An 8,832-nucleotide genomic window follows, 5' to 3' on the forward strand; every position below is an offset into this window, starting at 1 on the left:
CGTTAAATGTCACTCTTGTACAAGATTTGCTTGGGCAGGTGTTGAAGGACTTTACTGATGACTTAGATGCTTCTGCACAGATCAGTTGCACACAGACATGGATGTGTTAGTAGAAACTCCTCTTGACAGCGAGCATTACTGGGAGAATAAGACAGGACACACAGGGCAAAACAAGCTGTCGGGGAGACAGTAGGAGAGGGAGAAGGGCTAACAGCAGCAGGTTATAACTGAAGAGGGTTTTTAGGGAGCGATGCTCCCTCCTCAACTTCAGCCATGATCAAGTCAATGCTCGAAACCTCTGCGCTTCACTGAAGTGATCACTGACATCTGCCACCTTCAGCAGCTTCAACACGGTAGCATAGTGGTTAGCATCAATGCTTCACAGCTCCAGGGTCCCAGGTTCGGTTCCCGGCTGGGTCACTGTCTGTGTGGAGTCTGCACGTCCTCCCCGTGTGTGCGTGGGTTTCCTCTGGGTGCTCCGGTTTCCTCCCACAGTCCAAAGATGTGCGGGTTAGGTGGATTGGCCATGCTAAATTGCCCGTAGTGTTCTAAAAAGTAAGGTTAAGGGGGAGTTGTTGGGTTACGGGTATAGGGTGGATGTTTGAGTAGGGTGATCATTGCTCGGCACAACATCGAGGGCCGAAGGGCCTGTTCTGTGCTGTACTGTTCTAAATTCTAAACACTGACTTCACGGTAGCACAGTTGCTTCTCAACTCTAGGGTCCCAGGTTCGATTCCTGGCTGGGTCGCTGTCTGTGCGGAATCTGCACGTTCTCCTGGTGTCTGCGTGGGTTTCCTCCGGGTGCTCCGGTTTCCTCCCACAGTCCAAAGGTGTGCAGGTTAGGTGGATTGGCCATGCTAAATTGCCCTTAGGTTAGGTGGGGTTACTGGTTTACGGGAATAGGGTGGAGGTGTCGGCTTAAGTGGGATGCTCTTTCCAAGAGCCGGTACAGACTCGATGGGCCAAATGGCCCCCTTCTGCACTGTATATTCTATGATTCACAGTCGGGCAAGAACCACATTGCCTGTGGTTGTCAAAATGACTGTGGCTCCAAACCTTCATGCATCTGGCTCTTTCCACACTCCAGTTGGAGATATAATAATATCTCTTAATTTGCTGTACTTCTAATGAATATCATAGAAACATAGATTGGTTACAGCACACAAGGAGGCTATTCAACCTATCATGGCTGTGCTAGCTCACCAAATGAGCAATACAGACATGACACATGCTTGCCTTTTCCCCACAGCATTACAAATTCTTCCATTTTAGATAATAATCCAATTCCCTTTTGAATGCATTGATTGATCCTGCCTCCACCACACTCAGGCAGTACATTCCAGATCCACTTACTGCATGAAAAATATTTTCCTCATGTCGCCATTTCTCTCCATTTAATTTCATCTTCTATTCCACCAGTCTGTCTAATTCCTTTTGAAGATCTACACGTTCCTTCTCACAGTTCACAATATCTCCAAGTTTCATACCATGCAATAATTTTGAAATTGGGCCTGTCCACCAAGGTCCACTACGAATCTTCCTCCAGTCTAAAAACTGACCATTAACAACCACTCTATGTCCTGTTACTCGGCTAAATTAATATTCACATTACTACTGTCTCTTTTATTTCACAAATTCCAATTTTAATTACCAGTCTGTTGTGCGGCACTTTATCAAATGCCTTTTGGAAGTCCACGTACACCACATCAACCACATTCCCCCAATGAACTCCCTGTTATCTTATCAAAAGACTCCAAGTTAATTAAACGTGATATGCCCTTAACAATTCCGTGCTAGATTGCCTTAATGAACCCATTTTGGTTGAGTGACTATTTATTTTGTTCTGAATTATCACTTTTGGAAGATTCTCCACTACTGAGGTTAAACTGACTGACCTGTGGTGGCTGGGCTTACCTTTACCATATTTTTTTAAAACTGTGGGTCTCGCTACTGTGGTGAATGTAATATGATAATTCACACTATGTCTTTGTAAGCGCAGTAGCGTTATCCAACCACTAGGGGGAGTAGCTCTGGGAATGCTCATGAGATTGTACAGGGCTCCACCCTTGGCTCCGCCAACGACTCCTCCCCCTAGTGCTGCTGTATAAATACCCTTGTCCAGAGTCAGCCTGCAGTTCGCTGAGAGTTCATCAACGGGTAACAGGCTGGCTCTGTAGTAAGTCGATTAAAGCCTATATTCATATCAGAAACACGTGTCTGGTGAATTGATGGTTCCATCAGCTACAAAAGAGAGAATTTATTTTTCAATCCCTCTTGTCAGAGGCGAGGAGATGGAGCAAAACTGAGAGTTTGCAAGGACTGCAACCTTCTCCATGGTGCAAGGTGCTATTGACTGCGCACAAATTGCTTTATGTGTGCTTCAGATCAACTCTATCATGTACTGAAATCGAAAAGAATTATACCAGCTGAACATGTAGCTAGTGTGTGACTGCAGAGCAATACCAGCTATCTAGCTCCAGCCATGATTCGTTCATTCTTGACAGTCCATTGATCCGTCTGTATTGTAACCACTACAGCAAACCAAAAAGATAGCTAATGGCATGAGTTTTTCTGCTCTAGCTATGTTGGACCTCCTGGAGAAACCCAATGAAATTCTACCTCTGGTGTCAGCAGCCCCATTGAAGTGGCATGTTTAAACTTATCTACTCGCAAATAGTTTATTTATTTAATGGCAATATCTAAATATGCAAACAGTGTCCACTTTCAGTGCTTGAGGCTGAAATTGTAATGTCGGGCATATTCTGTATTGAACAGTACAGTATTAAAGATAGGGAAGTGAAATTAAGCCACATATTGGTTCTGGGTGGTTGTGAGATTAGGAATTCATTCACTTGCTGATGTAGGAATGTTCTACCTTGCAAAAACACAATAGTTTAATATACTGCTTGTGGTAACTCGTGATTATCAATCAGTGTACAGCAATGAAAAAAGTAATTCAGAATTAACTAACACTTTTGTCCATTCGCAGTGGCTGATCATTGCCAATGGTATTTATTTTTACCGGATTATGAATGGAATCCTATTAAAGAGATGAACCTGCAATCAGATTGGAAAATACTTTAACAAAACAGCATCAACGAGGTAAGTGGGTTTGTAAGCCTCTTCAATTTAAAAAGAGATGAACAAAGGACAAAAAAAGGGTTGCGGTTAACCCAATTTCATTTATAAACAGTGCTATTCACAAACAACTCTTAATTCATTTACATAAAACAACTCTTAATTCTCAATAGCTATCTGTTTGGGATTACAAATGCTACCCATGTTGATGAACTTGATCGAGCCCCCGGGTCCAATTCATTGTGCTCCGCTGGCTCTTGAGCTAAGGGTCTTCCTTATTAAGGTTGGTCTCGCACGTGCTCTTCTGTCGTCACGGGGTCGCAGGGTCGGGTCAAGATCTTGCTGCGGGGGTATTGAGGTGTCTCTTCTTAGCCCCCTCTTCTTACCATTGTGGAAGATTCTCTGGTTTCAGCCAATGTGATCACTGAGCATGGGTCGCAATTCCCAATCGAGTTGCCGATTTCAAATATGGAGGATGCCAAGACCCCCCCCCCAATCAGGGGTCCATCAAGGTGCACTGGTCGCACGCAACCATTCCCATATATGGTAACGACGTGAAATCCAGAGTGCCAGAGAGTCTGGCCGAATCTGGGTAATACGCATCTGCTGTCCTTATTTAGTTAAGGTCAATTATCGCTCATCGCAGTTTTCAGGACAAGTTCAGACTTGCCCTTGCTCGCCTCTGGCTAGTGTCTATCTTTATTTGAACTTGGCCTGTCCAAATTCCCATCAGGCCTGGCTGTGGATGCAGTTGGCTGCAGTTTAATTTAGAGTGTCCAATTATGTGGCTGATAGCCATCTGGCCACAGATGCCATTGGCAAAGGCAGCATTTCATTTCCCGCACTGGTTCACTTTGAAGTGGTGGGTCTTGCTCTTGAACTGCAGCAGTCTATGTGTCCAAAGTGCTACCTGGGAGAGAATTCCTGAATTTTAACCCAATGATACGTGTCCAAGTTGGAACAGTGCATGGCGTCCAGAACCTGGAGGTTTCCCCATGCTCCTGGTGCTCTTTTCCTTCTAGGTAGGCCATAGGCTTGGAAGATGCTGCAAGCACCCTCAACAACCTACTGCAGCCATGGTGTGGTGGTGGAAGCTAAAATTATGCATGCTGTCACAGTGAGAGATACATTGCATCTCAGCTTAAAGGTTGACAACTGAAAGGTACAGGGCCCCAAATACCATGGGCTCTTTAATGAACCCACACTGCAAATCTAGCAGGCGTGCAAAGAAAGCTCATTCAGAACTTTACTTGAGGTCATGTTTTAGGATCAAACTTTTGCCTTCCTTGAACAAGGCCATTGACATAGATGGTAGTAGCATGAAATATGCAGGTCTAGGAAAACCTCCTGCTAATGGGAGAGGTTTGATTTGGAGGAAAAACTGAATTATATTGATGACAGCCAGATCGAAGAAACAGACAACTAACCTCAACATCTGTATAATAAAGTATGGGAAGAATGGGCTCTTGAATGTGGTAGTTGTTTAACAACCTTATGAGAGCAGGTGAGGTAAGCTACAGTTCTGCCTCGACCTTACTTACCATCTCTGTGGATGTTGTTATGGTGGTTTTAAAATTAAATCTGCAGGCATCCAAGGTTCAGCCAAATGAAGAGCTTTATTAGGAGATATTAACACTACAGGCTGCTTTGTTACACAGCTCATTTGCCCACGAAAACAGCCTATGATATTACATGATCATTCTCTTAAAGTGCATGATGCACTAGCAATTATGACGAGGCGAAAGTAGAATGTAATCGAGGCTTTATTACACAGAGATGTGTGGCCTACAGCAGCTGACGAAATGGCTGCTGTTCAGAGAGCCCACACATTTATACTCTGCCTACTGGGCAGAGCAAGCAGGCAGGGATCTACCCCGTACCTGTAGTACAGGGGCCTTACCGAAAACCCATATATACAGTTTAATACATCAGTGGTGACTACCACATTAATCCCCTGTTAACAATGAGCCCAGCAGGGGTGGTGGAGGACTATATACATACAAATTGCTTTTAAAAATCACAGAGAATAGAATGTTACAGATTCAGGCGGTCCAGCGCCTTGATCTACCGTCGAGAGCGCCGCAGTGCTGGTGGCGACTCCGGCGTCGGCTTGGTCTTCAGTGACTCCGGGAGAGTGTTGAAATCCACATCATCCCCGAGTGGGAGCAAGGGGAGGACGGTTTGTCCTAGAGCGGGGGCTGGGGTGGGGTGCGCCGGGGGAAGGGAGGGTGGCACCGGAGCAGAGGGAGGGGGGTGTGTGGGGAACCAGCTGGTTCCAGGAACCTGAAGGAGACTGCGTCTTGGCGGCCGTTGGGGTACGCTACGTAACCGTACTGCGGGTTGGCGTGGAGTAGCCTCTCAACCAAAGGGTCCACCTTGTGGAGTTGCACGTGCTTACGGAGGAAAACGAATCCTGGAGCTGCCAGCCACGTTGGGAGCGAAACCCCGGAGGTAGACTTCCTGGGGAAGGCAAAGAGACTTTCATGGGGGTTTCGTTAGTCGCGGTGCACAGGAGCGACTGAATGGAGTCAGGGAGGACTTCCAGCCAGCGGGAGGCCGTGAGATTTCTGGACCATAGGGCCAGCTAGACGGCCCTCCAGACGGTCCCATTCTCCTGCTCCACCTGCCCGTTGTCCCTGGGGTTGTAGCTGGTCGTCCTGCTCGAGTCAATGCCCCAGTTGAGCAGGAACTGGCGGAGCTCATTACTCATAAATGAGGATCCCCGGTCGCTGTGGGAGTAAGCGGGGAAACCGAACAGAGCGAAGATGGTGTTGAGGGCTTTGATGAGGGTGGCAGATGTCATATTGGGGCATGGACGGCAAAGAGGAATCGGGAATATTCGTCGACCACACTGAGGAAGTACGTGTTTCGGTCAGTGGAGGGGAGGACCCCTTTGAAGTCCAAGCTGAGGCGTTCAAAGGGGCGGGAGGCCATCACTAGGCAATGTAGCCACCAAAGTTGGCCACTTCCCGACCCAAAATGGCGATTTACAAAGCACGCTGGGAAAATTGGACACATTAAGAAAGACAAGCAGGTTGCAGAATCTTCCTGTGTATTCTGCCTGCAAAGAAACAGACAGCACCAAAACCAGCAGTTTGCATATTAATGAGCGATCCCCGGGAACAATGGATACAATGATTAGCTACATTTGGGACATTCTATAGCAGGTCAGACTCCTCGGCTCCTCCAATCGATTGACAGTAAGCTCGGGGTCTACCCAAAAGGGCGCAAAGCCCCTGGGACCTATAAAAGGCAGGTCCCAAGTTCAGCTTACTCTCTTAGCCGGCCCTCCCAGCAGAACACCTTTGCAGTAGCTCTCTAAGAACCTGACCGTGAGAAGGAGAGGCTTGGCCAACAGCTACACCGACAAGTAAGTGTCTTGCCCCGCTGTGTTGTTAAACATGAAGGCAACCGACTGTTGGTCAGAGAGAAGAGTGTATTTCCTGCCGGCCAGGTAATGCCTCCAATGTCGCACAGCTTCAACGATCGCTTGGGCCTCCTTCTCAATGGAGGAGTGCTGAATTTCGGAGGCATGGAGGGTGCGTGAAAAGAATGCAACGGCCCTGACTGCCTAGTTGAGGGTGGCGGCCAGAGCGATGTCTAATGCATCGCTCTCGACTTGGAAGGGGAGAGTCTCGTCGACCGCGACCTTGGAGATGTTGACCTTGATTCGGTCAAAGGCCTGATGAGCCTGGGCCGTCAGTGGGAAAATGGTGGATTGAATGAGTGGGCGGGCCTTGTGCGCATAGTTTGGGGCCCACTGGCCGTAATACGAAAATAACTCCAGGCAATATTTGAGGGCCTTGGGGCAGTGGGGGAGTGGGAGTTCCATGATGGGGCGCATGGAATTGGAGTCGGGCCTTAGAACTCCGTTCTGAACCACATAGCCGAGGATGGCTAATCGGTTTGTGCTGAACACACACTTCTTCTTGTTGTAAGTGAGGTTGAGGAGAGTGGCGGTGTAGAGAAATTTTGAAAGGTTAGCGTCGTGGTCCTGCTGGTCGTGGCTGCAGATGGTGACATTGTCCAGGTACGGAAAAGTGGCCCGCAGTCCGTACCGGTCAACCATTCGGTCCATCTCCCGTTCCACTGCATGGCTGCCTGTGGGAAGACACTCGAAGTATCATGAATACGCAACATTTTCCTACCCCTTTAGGCAAAGATCCATGACACAATAAGCAGTATAACATTAACAATCAATTAGCAACATGAACAATCAATCAACCAACAGTCAGCATGTCATGGGCAACACGGTGGCATAGTGGTTATTACTGCTGCCTCACAGCTCCAGGTTCCCAGGTTCAATTCTGGGCTTGGGTGACTGTCTGTGTGGAGTTTGCACTTTCACCCCGCATCTGTGTGGGTTTCCTCCGGGTGCTCCAGTTTCCTCCCACGTCCAAAGAAGTGCAGGTTAGGTGAATTGGCTATGCTAAATTGCCCCCTTAGTATCCAAAACGTTAGGTGGGCTTGTGTAAGGTGCTCTTTCCAAGGGCTGGTGCAGCCTCGATGGACTGAATGGCCTCTTTCTCCACAGTTTATTCTATGATTCTATGACAGGCACTTTGAAGGCCATTGCTCTTGGTGTGGTTGTCGGCGAACCTCAGTACTTAGTATTTGCTGCAACCTCTGATGTCTTTGGCCTAGTTTGGATGTCATCTGTGATTGTCTCAACTGGAGTTGGCATAGTGTTCTGAGGTTGACTGGTTCTCAACTGAGGTATTGATTTTGCCAATTGGTTCGATTCGTGTCAGGTTCTCGGGAAGGTCCAGGTTTTCTCTTGGCACAGCTTGATTTGGGCTCTCTGACGGTTCTCTCTCTGACAGATTGGTTCCTGCTGCCTATGATTGAACTCTGTGTTATATCATCTCCAGGTTGCAAGGCACAGGCCCTGTCTTGCTAAAATGGTGGCAGGTTAGCACTTTTCACGTGTGGTATAGTTCCTTGCCAGAATGTCTTGACCTTGGCAGAAAACACAGCGTTTCGCCTTGTTCTCGCCATATGACCTGAAGCTGCTGCTTTTTCTCATCAATTTATTTTGTATTTGGGTACTTTTAGCAAATCGAATGCTGTGCATCGTTGAAGTCTAATCATTCACAATGCTGGAGAAACTTGGGTTGCTGAGTGCGCACGTGAACAGAAATTGACTCAAAACATTTAGACAATGAACCTTGTTCTCTAGTTACGTTCAATAAATGTTTCATCGTCTGTACACAACATTCTGCCAGATCTTTTGTGGCAGGATGGAAAGGAGCGGATCGAATGTGTTGAATTCCATTCCCCTACAAGCAGTGTCCAAACTCTTGAGAAATAAACTGAGGCTCATTATCCCTCACAAGTCGTTCAGTGTAACCAAATTAGCTCGCAATTGTTTTCTCCGCTGATGTTGTCTTCATGATGTCAACATCAGGCCATTTCTAGTGAGCATCGATGAGAATGAGAAACATACGCCCTTCAAGCAGTCCGGCATAATCAACGTGTTCCCATTGCCTGGCCTCTTTTGGCCATTCCCAGGGTGTAACAGGATTAATGGAGCAGGTTCCACACTTTTGTGCAAGACAAACACATTACTGCCTTCTGCTCAATTTCAGCATCTAGTCCCAGCCATCAAAAATAGCTTCTGGCTGTCTCCTTCATCCTTACAACACCACAGTGGCCTTTGTGTAATTGGTTTAATACATGTTTTCTTAGTAGCGGTGGCATGATTACTCTCATTCCCCAGAGGATACAACCTGCTTGTATGGATAATTCAAATCT

The sequence above is a fragment of the Scyliorhinus canicula genome, chromosome 6 (assembly GCF_902713615.1).
Source record: "Scyliorhinus canicula chromosome 6, sScyCan1.1, whole genome shotgun sequence".
Classification (NCBI taxonomy): domain Eukaryota; kingdom Metazoa; phylum Chordata; class Chondrichthyes; order Carcharhiniformes; family Scyliorhinidae; genus Scyliorhinus; species Scyliorhinus canicula.